General features: G+C 43.0%; 1 protein-coding gene across 3 annotated transcripts in view; it reads right to left on the bottom strand.

Moving 5' to 3' along the window:
* NCALD (neurocalcin delta) overlaps window positions 1-15,874 on the bottom strand; it is a 215,004-nt gene that overhangs the window by 51,427 nt on the left and 147,703 nt on the right. Inside the window, exon 1 of one of the 3 annotated variants that reach the window (XM_006760275.2) lies at window positions 13,799-13,985. The exons of the other annotated variants lie outside the window; for them this stretch is intronic. The gene's annotated coding sequence lies outside the window, so the exon portion shown is untranslated. Of the gene's footprint in view, window positions 1-13,798; window positions 13,986-15,874 lie in introns of those variants that run through there. 3 annotated transcript variants of the gene reach the window in all.

Raw genomic sequence — 15,874 nt, 5'->3', positions numbered from 1 at the left:
GGGGACGAGGCTTTGGCCGTTCTTGTCATCGAGAATGCAGAAGAATCCTGTGGTTGGAAGGTTCCTAACATTATCATTGTTATTTGAATGAGCCAGGAAACACCAGATCCCAGGAATGCATCCTTCGTGGCCATACATTTCAGACAGAAAGCACTGGTTTTTGGGAAACTTGCTATGCGTCCCTGTGCCCTCCAACTGGACACTGCGATCACCCATGTTTCCTGTGCAGATGCTGGACAGCTTTGGAATAGCCAAGGGGCACCAGTTGGTTCTCTTTTACTCATCATCTCTCCAGTCAAGAGCCCCAAACAGCTGACCCTGCCTGGCTTTCTAGACTAACTCCCTTAAAAACATCTCATCTAGAGCTGGCATTATAACCATTAGCCAGAAGTATTGTAATTATCTTTTTTATGGATCTTCTCCTTCACCAACAATCTCTTTGTAAATAGGCTGCTTCTTATTCTCTGATAGTAACAATTTACATAGAAAAAAATGATTTAATATGCCAGATCCCCACCCGGCCGGTGTGGCTCAGCAGTTGAGCATCAACCCATGAACCCGGAGGTCATGGTTTGACACCCGGTGGGGGCACATGCCCGGGTTTTGGGCTTGATCCTCAGTGGGGGGCATGCAGGAGGCACCAGATCGATGATTCTCTCTCATGATTGATGTTTCTATCTCTCCCTCTCCCTTCCTCTCTGAAATCAATAAAAACGTATTTAGAAAAGAAAAATAAAGTCAGATTCCCTAGGTAAATGCCTTGTTGCCTTCCTGCAGAGAGGAGGATAGCAAATAGTTGCTATTTCTTTACTAAAGAAAGTTAAAGTGAGTGGCTTGTCTGTGTGTGCCACTATCACTGGGGACAACAGGGACTCTCGACCCACTTGGCAAATGGCATGAACTTCCAAGTTTCTTTGTCTTCCCCAGGGTACAGGGCAGTCAGCCACAGTCCAGATTTCCCTCAAGTCCTGATTTCAAATAGTTTTATTTTCAACACAGTGATTTGTCTAATCTAACACTACATATGGCTTAATCCTTATGCTGGTTGAAGACTGTTCATATCAATGTTTGAAAAATAGATAAAATCTTTAGACTATGTTATAATTCCAGGTGAAGAAAATATGGTCACTAAACGTTTACATATTATCAAGTGTAACTAATAATGTTTACATTTAATCCCCGAAATCAATCATAACTTAGGATGCACAGAGTTCAGGCCAATGAGCTCTCTCTTAATCATTATAGCTGTGGATCTGAGCACCATTTCCTCCTCCTCATCACCAAAGTTGCTGCTTCTCCTTCCACTGACCCCTCCAGAAAATAAAAATATCATGTGAATAGCTGTAGGGTGGGTGCAGATGGATGGAACCCCCCGGCAGTAACAAGTCCTGGCTGCCATTCAAGGTAGCTCTTTGGTTGAGCAGGGTCTGAGGGACCCTCTGCAGGGACCACGCTAGCTGGCATCACGGTACCTCACATCAGCAAGTTCAGAGGAGGGATGAGGCGAGGTGGGTGAAACTCTCCCTAAAATGCATCATTCCGCCCAGCCGGCATGACTCAGTGTTTGAGCACTGACCTACGAACCAGGAGATCACGGTTCAATTCCCGGTCAGGGCACATGCCCAGGTTGCAGGCTGGATCCCCAGTGTGGGGTGTGCAGGAGGCAGCTGATCGATGATTCTATCCCATCATTAATGTTTCCATTTCTCACTCTCTCCCCCTTCTTCTCTGAAATCAATAAAAATGTATATTAAAAAATATAAAATAAAATGCATCATTTCAAGAATGCAATAGCACAAACATAGAGGAAAGGCTTTGGTTATTTGGGAAACTGCTTAAAATAAACACTACCCACAATAAAGGAGTAGAAGAAAATTGCCCATTTGTTTTCCACCTCTCTCCTCCACTTAAACTTGCAAAGCCTGTGGTTACAAAACATACCTTGGGCAGCTTTACTGCCATATGCCAAGATTCTCAGACTGGGTACTAACAGGCCTCGCAGAATGCCAATAGATGGGTCTATTTCCTATCTCTCTCTCCCTCCCCCTTCCTCTCTGAAATCAATAAAAATATTAAAAAATTAAAAACACATATCACCATATCCTCCTCTTAGACATTTTCAAGAAAATTAAAAGCACGGAAAAGTCCTCCAATAGAGAAATGCATTAAATTTCATTTGCTCAGCAAATAAATATGTTAACCACGGAACATCCCATGGACCCAGCTTTCTGTGGGCCCCGCTGTGCTGTGAGGTCCATCATCTTAGAGCAGAGTCAGGGGCTCTGATTTAGAAAGAGCGTTTCCCTAGCAGCACACAGCTTGTCAGAATGGCTGCTAAGATACTCGCTTCTGGGACCTCCTTGGCTTAAGCCACTCTCCAAGGAGACAGAGAACAAAGAATCCGGCTGGTTCTGAGCAGGGAGCTCTAGAAGGCTATTCCTGATACCAATTCTCCCAACTCTGGGCACCTTTCCTGGTTTCTGGGTCATGGATTTTCTTGGGATGTGGCTCCATAGCCTCTGACTTTGGTAGCTCTCTGTGCTCTTTGAGCTAAGCCTTGTCCCAACTTCATTTAGCTTCCTGGTGCCTGTCCTCATCCTTTGGTTCACGGACATAGTCTGATCCTGGGCTGCCCAGCTTTCACCCTACAGCTCTGAGGTCAAGGGACTCCCTTCTAAGGTTTTATCCACTCTTGCTTCCGTGTCAACATATGGCTCACCACCTTACATCTAAGCTGTATTTCCTTGTGAGAATTAGTTACCTGGGAGAGGGTAATGATTCATTCCCATTTTAATCAAGAAAACTTAACAGAGATCCAGTGACTCTGAGAAGGCCAGTGCACACCGATGCATTATATCATACAGTATCTTGTTCCAGGTCCCAACCAAAGAAGAGCTGGCTGCAATTTTTACCTGTTTTCCAAATTAGGAAACTGACCACTTAAGAAGTAATAACCTGCCCAAGGTCACAGAGCTTAAATAATAGTCAGTCTGACCTCAGAGTGCATGCTGCTCTGACCCAATACGCCTCCCTTGATTCCCTCCCCCAACCCTTACCTATTCACTTTCTGAAACCACTGCCCAGGGACATGGCACTTCTACATGGTCATGACCCTGGGGCACCTCAGGGTTCCCTCCTCTACCCCTCCTTTACCATCTGGTCAATACATCATACCCTAGGTTTGTTCTCTCCCTGTCCCTTCATCAGAGTGATGCCCTTCTGCTGGGACTAACTGGTAAACCACTCTGTGCTAATGTGTCCTTTCACCCAGGCTACATGTATATGTCTCCAGAGGCTCCGTATGCAGGGCCTCTGCTGGTGGGATGCCGAAGACCTGTGGGAGGAGGCTGTTGAGTCGGATTTGGAACTTCAGATCCCATGAGCCTCTGCTTACTTTGCCTGGGCCTGCACTCTCAGCGCTCCTTGCGCGTAGCATCATGGAAGATTATTACTATTCAACAAAAGCCCTATGCCATTGCTGCACCCCAAACTAAATGACTCAGAATGCCTGGGAAAGAGACCCCACCACTGGCATGCTATTAAAGCGCTTGGCAATTCTTACATGGGAGTAGAGATGAATGCTCATTTCCTAAACATAGGGCTAGCTATGCAAATGGAAACACCTTTTCTAAATTTTGGTCTTCAGACGCCCAAGAAGACGGTGAAAGATGACAAGCGGAGGAGAGAGGTGTAGTAGTCATGGACCTGACTGATTACCACATGTTCTTGGGCCAGAAATCAGCTTCTTGGGGGTTTGGTTTTCTCACCCAGTAATTAAGACTAACGTACCTCAAAGGTGGGTAATGGGAAATGACTAATCCAGACGGCCATGGGGTATTAGTTAGGCGAAGTTACAATGCTTCCATGACAAGCAAGGGGATTTGAGTGGTCTGCCTCTTAAACATTGCCAAGAAAGCCCCAGTAATTATCAGTAATGAGCCAGAGTGGAATGCAATGAAGCAGACACCGTAGACGCACTAATTACCAATAGATGGCTGCTGCGCTTTCCTCCCATTAATGTCTTTCCTCAGCTAGCAATTTGGGAAAATAAATAAAAAGAAAAGAACACAACATCTTGAAGATTCTTTGGCACACTCCCACGAAGCCCATGCTATGTTATTAACAAACCCTCTCCTGGAAACAGGTGTGCCCTGACTTTAAAAAAAAATGGGGACCTACAATGAAAGAACCAAAGTGTTCTTTAATTTTACAAGCTTTCTTGAAGTAGAAACTTCCCTTGTGCATAATTCATTAACTTATTACCTTTGGGAAGAAAAAAAAAAATCAACCCACAATGGAGATGTAACTCTGAAATGATCACATTAACCAGCGGGGAAATGTGATTTAATTTAAAAAATCTTCACAGTAACTCATGATATTTAAAGTGAGGTTTGCACCCATGAAGCTAGAAAGAAGAGAAAGACGGAGACATATGTAGGTTGTGAGATACCGTTTCCAGCCCCTGACACCACCATCGATGTCACAGGTGATGGAGACCATGGGCAGTGAGTCAGCATGGACGACTCATTGCCATGGGTTCGAGGAGGTCTACCCAGGGCATGTCAGTTCTGCTGCCCAGGCTCTCCCCTCCTTCAACTCCCATGTGGCCAGCACCAAGGCTAGTCTCCTTTGAATAAGAACTGTGTAATACTGACTCCCACACATCCGTTATAAGCTGAGTGCTGCGCTAGACTTTTGAAGGAAGGTGAGGATAATAAGGCACACCCCCTGCCCTCTATTCTTGTCCATTTATGGTGGCCAGATATCCAAATTTGACAGCCTGGAGCTTCTGGAAAGTGTCCACGACTAGGATTAGCGGTAGGGCTGCCAGATAAAATAGAGGACGCCCAGTTAAATCTGAATTTTAGTTAAACTACCAACAATGCTTTAGTATATGTCCCAAATATTGCATGGGACACACTTATACTTAAAAAAAGACACAGTTCTCCCTACAGATATCTCCAAGCTGCAGTTACAAAGGCCATTCAGACAGTACTGAGGGCAAAAGAAGAATTCATGTTTTTAAATGTAAAGTTAGAACTTTTCTATGAGAAAAATAGAAGAAAATGAAACACAATAAATATTCAGGATTTTAAAAGTAAATTGTCTACAGCAAAAGGAAAAAGAGTGATTAAAGTATTATTACACTGTTTCATACATACATCTCTCACTAGCTCCTAGCCTTTTCCTAGCTTCCTGCTGTCTATCAGATCAAATCCAGCCTATCTTAAATTGACCAATTCTAGATCCTCCATAGACCAACCTTGTGGATTGTAAGGATTTTTTCCCCCAACCAGTTTCTTGATCCCATATAGGGTGTCCTATTTCTGTTGCCAGGACATATTTAAGATGTTTCTTACTCATGGACAATCCTTTCACTCCCGTAGGTGATACCAAATGTTCTTCATCACTCACTTTTTCTATACAGTTGTCTCGCTGCGACGTATCCTTCTGTAGTCAATCTATTCATTAATCATTTACCAGAGATTTTAATCAGTGAGTAGTATGTGTCCAGCACTACTCTAGGCCTTATGAGAGATCGTAACTAATAAAGCAGACATAGCTCTGGACCCCACCTGCCTGTTACCCAGCAGGACTGTAACCTTTTCAAAGACTGGCTGGACCTACTACCCTTGTAGTATCCTACTTCGCGGGAAAATCTTGGATGAGGTGGGTCATGTATTGGTCACTGAAAGGTCTAGATAACTGGACCACATCTGCCTGGTGTCTATAGTAAGCAAATAAGAGGCAGCTGGAGGAACTTTACCAGTCCTTGGATACCAAAGAAATCTTTTTGTAGGTGCTTAACTTTAGGGCTCACCATATGAGGTTAATAAACATTGAAATAATATGTGACTGATCAAACAAACCAATGAGCTTTCTAAAGGGAAGGCGGGAAGCCCAGCAGGCGAGGGTGATATTTAAGTAAGTGAGAAGAGAGTCGGGGGTATTGGTTTCTCTCCTGCAGGAGAACCAGAGATGCCTCCTTGAGTGAGGGTACAAGGACAATATTTCTGGGGACTCCACGTGCTAGGTTTGACCAACATATGGAGCCACAAGCCAGCTGGACAGCTGCCATGTTGGCAGCTTTGTCAAGAGGAAAAAGGCTTTGCTGAAGGAGCTAAATCTTCCCTGACCGAGAGGAATCCCCTGGCCTGGAAGCACTGGAAATGGGACAGAAGAGAGTGTCAAGGAGACTGCAGGATCCAACAATAGAAAACGAGGCAGCAGATTAGGCAGAGAAGGAGGATTAAGCAGTGACCAAGGGAAAATGGTACAGGAACTGCCATGGGCACTGGACTGTCCTGCAGAGAGGGTCCCAGCAGCAGGGGGCAATGAGGGAGGTTTTAACTAAAGCATGGAGGCCAGTTTCAGTGGAGCCCCAATCTTCTAGACCGGCTACAGCATTAATATGTAAGATACTGTCCCAAATTCACAAACAGGTGTGGGCCTAAGCTATTTATACTTTGATTGGTAGCTGAAATGTCTTTTCTTTCTTCTTTTTAACTTTACTTGTTCCTTCTTATTTGGCACTGATTCTGGGAGAGGGGCAGTGAGGCCTGAAACAAGGGCTTCTCTAGCCTCCACCCCCCGCCCCCCGACCCTCCAAGCCCTGGTGTGCATTGATTAGGGGCAGGAGTCCCGGAAGGCTCAGTTTCCTTCAGAAATAATTTTAATTAGATTAGCTATTTATGCCAAATCACAAAATATTATTTGATCTATATATACTTAAAGTTTATTCCTCTATACAGTATTCCAGTCATCTCTAATTACCCCATATGTTCTAGTTATTCTAGTTGCCTAAGAAATAACTCTAAAACTTATGGACTTAAAACAACGATTTTTATTTTTTGTTCATGAATCTGCAATTTAGGGCTGACCGGGCAGAAATGTCTCATCTCTGGTCTCCTTGGCATCAGGAGGGCTTAAGAGGGCTGTGGTGGCTGGGGCCTGGAATCCTCTGAGGGATTGCCCCCTCACACGCCTGACAGTTGATGCTGGCTGTTGGCCGAGACCTTCACGGGAAGTGTTGGCTTTAACTCCATGTGGTCTCTCTACATCAAGCATGTCAAACTCGTGGCCTGCAGGCCGCATGCCTCCTTATTTGGCCCGTGTTAGCCTTTGAATTTGACATGCTTTCTCTACATGGTATGGGCTTCCTCATAGTATGGAAGCTGGTTTCCAAGGGCAAGTGTCGTGTGTAAGAGAAATAGAAAAAATAGCCAAGAGAAAAAGAAACTATTCTTTCTATGATCCAGCCTTGGAAGTCACCTAGCATTGCTCCCACGGCACTCTATCTGGTGCCAACCAATCACAGCGTGTATGGCTTCAAGAGGAGGACAGTAGACTCCACCCCTTGATGGAGAGTGTCAAGAGTCTAGAGGAGCATGTGGACGTAGATATAATGACGTGGCCACTTTTGTAGAGTACAATCTGCCACCACATACAACGTTACTTCTAGGAAAACCACGATCTATTCCAGCTTGACAGGCAGTATAACACAGTGAATCAAAGAGCCAGGAGTCGAGAGCCAAACACCCAGAGCCCCATCCTGTACCATGTGACACCGGGCAATTTGCTTAAGCTCTCTGTGCCTCAGTTTCCTCATTTATAAAAACAGAATTTGTGAAAAGAAGAAAAAGTTATTTTGAAAAGAGCTTATAAGACTCTCTAAATGTTCGCTGTTTTCATAACACCAGAGACATACCTCCTCCAGCTAGGACAGTAGTACCTCCTGGTTCCTAGGCGGACGGTGGTGGTGGCGGCAGCCCTGCCAGAGGTAGAAAATTAATGATCACAGGACATTGCCAAGTAAGTTCACTTAAAAATCCATAAGGCAGATACTAATATGATCCAGGTAAGAAAACTGTGACCTAGGGAACTTGCCTGAAGGAACACCTGCTGGTGGTTCCCGACAGGATTTGCCCCCGGTTATACTAGATAGAGGAGCCTGAATCCCCGGGTAACTATTCGAGCAGAGAGCTCCTCCCAAATCCGATTTGTGGGTGCGCAGGAAGTGAACAGTGCTGTAGTACGCCACTGGGATATGGGGCGATTTAGTACAGCAGTGAGCCGATCTTGACTGGGTTAGTACAGGGAAGATGGGACGGATATACTTAGGCACCACTAACTTAAGAATTCCTTTCATAAAATGGAAGGCTCTCGCTATTTGCGTAAGACAAGAGTATTTGCATTAAAAAATCAGCCTCTAGGTCTGTGCCTGCAAGTCTCATTTTCTCTGAACTAGAAGACAGATAGATAGCCTTTGGCCCACTGGCAGTAGGGCTGGGCATCTGATCTGGAATCCTTGTCACTGATATGAGCAAATGACTTACACATTTTTAGGCTGGCTATTCACCAGCTGAAGAATGTCTCTTCTAAGGTTTGACTCTGGTGTAAAATCTAGTAGTTTCCAGGTTGTTTGCCTCTTTTGTTTTGATGTTAATTAGTTTGTTTTTCCTTTTAGTGAAGATTCGCTTTTTTTTTATTACCCTGGCCAGCACAGCTGTAGGGGAGAAACCTTGGCTGCCGATACACATAGATCTCTGGGCAGGTTGCCTATATAGTTAGACTGCAAGTTCCATGATGGTAGGGGACCTCGTCTGTCTTGTTCACCACAGCATCCCTGGTGTCTGGTAGGTGCGCAGAACTTGTTGAAAACATGGAAGACTGAATGTTTGCACTGAAGGGCAGGCAAACAAATCCCAGAAGTCCATTGAGATAGACCACTCAAGGACTAGCTGAGGGAGGGAACCAAAAAGCCGACTCCAATACTGGGGATGCAGTAGCCAGTTAATAAATACTTGTGGTTTGGATGATGTTACCTCACGTTGCACCTGATTTTTGGTGAGACGTGGGAAGGCATGGGATGGGGTCACTTGTGGGATGCTATTTTTTTATTTCATCACCAAAGATGTTGTAAATACGGCCATCACACAATTGGTCGTGGTTTTAGATGTCTGAATCACATGAAAGTCAGTGGGAGGCAGCTGAGCAGACAGCCAAATATTAGAACACTCTTCTTGACATTTATCTCTAACTAGAGGCCCGTTGCACGAAGAGATTCATGCAATAGGCCTTCCCTTTCCTTGGTTGCCGGCACCGGTTTTCCTCTGGTACCCGGGCCCAGGCCTTTGCTCTGGACAGAGCCTTCAGTCTTTGTGGCTCCAGACAGAGCCTTCAGTCTTCGCTCTGCCCGCTTCACCCCTACTTATGCAAATTAACCGCCATCTTTGTTTGGGTTAATTTGCATACTCTCCTGATTGGCTGGTGAGCCTAGCGGAGAGACAGTCAATTTACATGTTTTTCTATTATTAGGTAAGATGGGTAAGGTTTAAAATCATCAAAGTAAAGACAATATAGGATCATCCTTTTAAAAACTCATCTTTCCTAACAGCTGTATGTTGCCTTTGGTTTTCCTGCAGTCATTGGAACAGAATTCAGGAAATATGGACAATCCTTCCATTAGGACAAGCAGCAGCTGGAATATCTCTCAGACTAGAGATTTCTTTCCTGAAAATCAAAACTAGGACTTTAATGCTAGCTGAGTATACTATGTTTCGCATTAGTGTAAACTAAATTTGAAAAGGATGCTGTGTCTCTAATTGAAGGCAGTTATAGAAAGATGTCCAAAAAAACCGAAAGCTCACGGCAGATAAAAAAGGACACACTGTCTTTAGAATGGAGAATGTGGCTCCACTGAATTTAAATATTTATCATATAATTTTTATATCCGAGTCTTAATGAGCACTAACTTTTATGGCATCACTTCTGGAAACAATAAAAAATGCCATATTTTGGAATGCTAACTCTAGTTAGCATTCCATCACAGGGTGCCTTTAAATAACAGTTGATTTCACGAAAAAAAATAATGGCATGTTCCTTTCTGAATTTAAATTTCAAACACCTGCCATCAAACAGTGCAGCCGGGAGTCAGAGCTGTTTTTAGACTTTTTCCAATTTCTTCATAAAAGCCTCCAAAGCAGGTGTTCTTTTCGAGTCCAAAGAACAAGAAACGTTTGAGAAAATCCTTTTTCGTAATTTCCCAGAGAACTCGTGAAAAAAATCGCTAAGCTTTCATTTCAGATGTTAGGGATTTGGATCGAGTTTAAACAACAGCTTGTGTGAAACGTCATCGCTCCTATTCTCTCACGCGGAGAAAGGATGGCTTTGGACACTCAAACGCAGGTTAGAAAGACAATGCTACGGGACATCAGCCAGCCAACTGCAACGTAACCTGACTGGCTGGAGAGAGAACGGAGGCAGTTATCTTCTGCAAATTCAATGTGACACGGAGAGTGAGACAATGACTTACATACTCCCACTAAACAATAATATTAATACCTCATTTATTGCTCTTTTTTGTTGTTGTTAATCCTCATCTGAGGATATTTTTTCCCCATTGATTTTTAGAGAGAGTGCAAGGGAGGGGGAGAGACAGAAATAGAGAAACGTTGATGAGAGAGAGAGAGAAAGAAAGACATCAATTGGTTGCTGGGGCAGGGATTGAGCTTGCAACCAAGGTACATGCTCTTGACTGGAATCGACCCCGGGACCCTTCAGTCCGTGGACTGATGCTCCAACCATTGAGCCATACTGGCTAGGGCTCCTTTCTTGTTCTTAAATATCCAGTAAGTCAAGTAAGAGTCTGAGTTCTAAGTACCTGGGAAGTGTCTCCATTCCCCACATCATTTTGAATGTGTTTTGGCCTGGGGCCCTCTGGCAGATAAACCTACAGGCTCTATCCTGACTGACTGGAATTCACATGGCAATTTATCAATTCACACATGTGCTTTACACTAAACTTGGAAGTTACATAAGTTCTTTAATGCACGTTTCAAATATTGTGCACAAAGTACCTTCTAGAGTATTCCTTCAGCTATGATCTCATATAGCATTCTGCATTCTTCATCTAAGTACTACTTGCTTATTTTCTCTGAGTGGACACAAGTCCCTTCGTCTGTACCTATAGTCTTCTGTGGTCCATGGTTTTAACTTGCATAACTTGCATTAACACTATGCATTTTTCCTTTTAACCCCTATCTAACCAGGTAAGAATTCCTTAGTCCAAGTCACGTAAGATTACTTATGGATTTCAAGGAGAAAAATGAGAGAAAGTTACAGCTTGGTAGTTATACGGACATATCATTCCTTTTCACACAGAAATCAGAATACTCTGGGAAACTCACCCTTTCAGAGAATAAAATCAGATGTGGTGAAATTGAATGTGGAAATGACGATGTGGATTTTGTTGGATGCTGGCCTATGACCTTTTGGCATCACTAGATCACATATCATTAAACGCAGGGGTAGAGAGAATGTAAGGGGATCCAGGAACTTGGATGGAAAAATACTACATCTTTAGTTTCACTAACCTCCAACTGAAATTTAGTATTTATTGTCATTAAAATGGACGTCACAAACCACAGTACCTGTGATTTTGTTGCCAAGGAAAATGGCTGATATTCTCATATCATATCATTATAGTTATCTCGAAATTCCTTTTACTCTCATCACTACTTCAAATGATGGTATTATTTAATAGAGCACAATTCACAATTTTTAAAAAATTGGTCAACATATTTCAATAAGAGTGGTTTCCTTTGTAATCTTGCAGACCTTATCTCATGTATTTAAAAAACATCATTCCTAGAAGAGTTCTATGGACTTCACCACGCTGCCAAAGAGGTTCATGACACCCAAAAGATTAAAATCCCTGAAACTACACACGAAACAGTGGATAATGCAACAGCCAAGTTCCTAGAGTAAATCATTCCTTGCTAGTATTTTTTGAAGCTGAAACAAACTTGACCTTGAAGTCACACAGTCTCCTTGTTGTAAGTAGATGATTCTGATGAGAGCCATTGCCCCGCGTATTTTGCCGTAAGAAAAGACCTGTGGATTCTAAAGCATCTCTGCTATTGTAGCATAGGTTGTTTTCTTCTAATGATGAACTTGATCATTGATACTTTGCTCTTTATCTCTCGTACTGCTGGAATCCAGTCTATTTTATAAGAGCATTGAATACGGTCACTTTATAACCTTAATTTAAAATGTCATAGAAAGAGCATCAAGAAAGCTACTTGGGAAAGTATAATGACAATTCCTTATTTTGAGTAAAAAAAAAAAAAAAAGTAAACATCAAAGCTCCCCCGCCAAAGACTGTGCTTTTAAATAACAGAGAGCCTGGTCCTATCCATGCTCATTTGAATTGCAAAGCAATTAGCATATTTCTATGGATATTAAGACTATGACCTCTGAGTTATAATTATGAGATAAATTAAATGAGATGATGTCTCAATAGATTTGCCTTAGTACACTTTTTAGAAAATGCTCCATGGAGACTCCGACCAAAAATAGTCATATCTAATGCCAGCAAGTTAAATGAATATTCACTCATTGAAAGCTATTGAGAAATCACTGATGCACCCACAATTACTCACTTATCACTGAAGTTAAATACTGTTCAAAACGCTCATCTCCAGAGTAAAGTAAACACAATCAGAATTCAGAAACTAATAAAGAACATCAAAAATAAGAACAACATAGTATGGCATTAACTTGAGATATAGTTCACATATCATAAAATATATTTTTTTCATACACATAGTTAAACCATTATTTTCTGTTCATCAAAACAGTAGGTGTATTACATGTGCTGCTCTTAAACTTGCGCTATTTTTTTCCTGTAAAACTTGTGAGATTTAGAAACCGATTAGACATCGAGGCTTTGATTAATTTCAATACCAGAGGTTTTCCTTGGATTATAAGCCACAAAATGATCCAACTAATTTACAATGATAGAAAATTCATGATGACTAAACTTGGGAAGAAAATGAACTAAAATAAGGCAAACAAACCCATTCGCATTTTATGGTGTTGTAGAAATAAAGAAATAAAAGGCCTTCCTAATCAGTTATCAAATTATTCATTCAAGACCTGGAGCAAATTTTCAGTGATTATATTGTGCTTCAATGAAAGTAGATCTACCAATGGTAATTCAGTTTTAGGGCTGCTGTTTTCCTCTAAAGGAATTAGTTCAATTTTTAAACATAAAAACAGATGATAGGACTCCTCAGGAAAGACCCTCCAGTGTTATTCTCTTCACAGAGGAATTTTCAGAGGAAGATGCTGAAAATGTGCACTTTGCTCTAACAACCAAAGAGCCACGGCAGGCGCACATGGAGAGCTTCCAGCCGGACTTCCCTGGCATAGTCCAGATGATTTTGTTCTAAACAGGAAGCTGTTGACAGTTTTCCCTGGTCATTTCAGAATCCCCGATTTACAAGCAAAGCCCCAACTTCTGTTTCAAAGTCTAATGTCCTTTCCCGCGGTGCCTATTGTTGCTAAGTCTGAAAGCTGCAAACGAGATAGAAACCAAATTCCAAACTATTCTGGGATGATTCAGAATAGGGCAGCAATTGTGAAAACAGCAAAGTTAGCAACATATTGCAACGCTATGCTGGAGTCCTGAAACCCAAAACAATGAGGGGAAGATTCCTGGAATTGGATGGGGCTTATTTGGCTCAAGCTGCCAAATCCGTATCTCTAAATAATGCCATGTTAGCAAGTGCTGAGCGAGGAAGACGCTTACATTTTAACCTACTTCCAGAACATTAACCCAAATGTAACCAAATTCCAGAGGCTGCACAACATTAGCAACCAGAAGCCGCTTCATGGTTTTCCCTGGTACAACAATAATTGCTCGTGAAGACACACTTGTGGGAGGTAAGAGAGAGGGGAAACCACAAGGATCTATAAAACATCTAGCCATTTGTGCATAAAGGAAACGAATTACCTCACACGGAAGAAGTGCAAGATTTAACAGTCCATGCTCCGCAGCCCTGGGCAGCGGCCGCGGCGGCGGGAGCGGCGTGAGGAGCAGCAGCAGCAGCAGAGGCGGCAGCAGCCAGCATCCACCCGATTCTCACAGGCCTTTGACTGTGTGGACTCAGCCACAGACTCTGCCTCCAGCTGACGTCAAAGTCCCTGTCACATGGCCAGATGAAAGCCAAGAGAGCATTGGTTGTCGTAGCAACCACAGAACAGCTCTGAAATTATTTCAATAGGTCATCTGTCACTGTGATGTGTGTGTGTGTGTGTGTGTACACACACACACACACACACACAGACCCTGTAACCATCACGGACAGCTCCCTCAACCCCCCAAGTGGTGACTCAAGAGTGTCTCCAACTTTCCTCTTTAGGACTTGGGTGTCTGTTCTTAACTGTGTTTGCAGGAAAATGCATGCCACTCTGAAGTTCCCATCGGTCTCGCTTTACCAGCATGAAGCATGTGTCTCTATAGAACAGAAGGAAAGAAACTGAAAAATCCTGGAGGTAGTTTTCTGAGCTAATTAAATCTATTTGTAAGCAAATGGATAAAAACAGAAGCTGTAAGGGGAGTTGGAAGAAAAGGCATTTTTAGGTTTTGTTTTTTTAAATATATTTTATTGATTTTTTACAGGGAGAGGGATAGAGAATTAGAAACATCGATGAGAGAGAAATATTGATCAGCTGCCTCCTGCACACCCCCTATGGGGGATGTACCCTCAACCAAGGTACATGCCCTTGACCTTAATTGAACCCGGGACCCTTCAGTCCGCAGGCCGACACTCTATCCGCTGAGCCAAACCGGTCAGGGCAGAAAAGGCATTTTTAACACTATGTAAGAACCCAATCAATGGACTAAGCTGTGCCAGCGACGGAAAGAAAAACAAGAAGCAGGGGGTGCTGGCCCACAGTCGGATGAGGAAATCTAATAATCCCGACACCACCTAGGACGGGGAAATCAGGTGAGATGAATTCAGAATTCCTGCATCGCAAAATGCCTATGCAAGGATGATGGCCAAAAGAGTTTCAAACCGTGCTGCTTTAAGACAACCTTTGTAATTTTTTTGGACCTTTACTTTGGGGTTACCATACAGGTGCCAAATCCTCTCCTCCTAAATGCTCAGGTCCATCCCCCTTCGGGCTCCGGTGGGTGAGTGTCCTGCCAATGCCAAGTTCAGCGAAGCCCAGAGTGGCAGAATAAAAACAGTCCTGTCTGCTGTCTAACTTCAGCTTCATTTCCTCCAGGACGAGCTAGCTTACTTCTAACACCACACACATGCCTATTTCCCAGTTTATTCTCCCTCTATATAACAGAAAGCCAATTACACAAAACGAAATAAAATCTACAGGAAGGTGCTCTGAAAAATACATACAAAAACGTATATTCCTTCAGAGGGCACAGGGGAGAAAAGGCAGGGGGAAGAGATTGCTCTGAAAACCCGAAGTTAGCATTATCAGAATTCCTATTCTGGCGTCGTTTTATTTTATTTTTTAAAAATATATTTGATTGATTTTTTTACAGAGAGGAAGGGAGAGGAATAGAGAGTTAGAAATATCAATGAGAGGGAAACATTGATCAGGTCCCTCCTGCACACCCTACTGGGGATGTGCCTGCAACCAAGGTACACGCCCTTGACCGGAATCGAACCTGGGACCCTTCAGTCCGCAGGGTGACACTCTATCCACTGAGCCAAACCGGTTAGGGCTCTGGCGTCGTTTTAAATAAATGGGCAGCTCTGGGGTGTTGCAAAATCTCAATGGAAACCCAGCCAGCTGGGCAGATTACATTTTTGTCACTCTAAAAGAATGCCATTTCTTCAGAGTCATTCATTGCTTCTTGAACAATAAGACTAATGTCCAAGCTGTTTGGCGTGGAATCTTCCTATTCCATCTCCCTCTCTCTTGACCTCTGTCCCAGCTCCAGTGGGGAGGACAAAAAAAAAAAAAGTGTTTTCATTTGAAAAGCTATTTTCCTGATGTTGTTAGCTGGAGCACTGCTAAAGTAAAACCAAGCCATAATGCTTCCCCTTTAATTTCAGGT

This window comes from Myotis davidii, unplaced genomic scaffold (genome assembly GCF_000327345.1).
Source record: "Myotis davidii unplaced genomic scaffold, ASM32734v1 scaffold497, whole genome shotgun sequence".
Classification (NCBI taxonomy): Eukaryota; Metazoa; Chordata; class Mammalia; order Chiroptera; family Vespertilionidae; genus Myotis; species Myotis davidii.
This window is presented reverse-complemented; position numbering and strand designations above follow the sequence as displayed.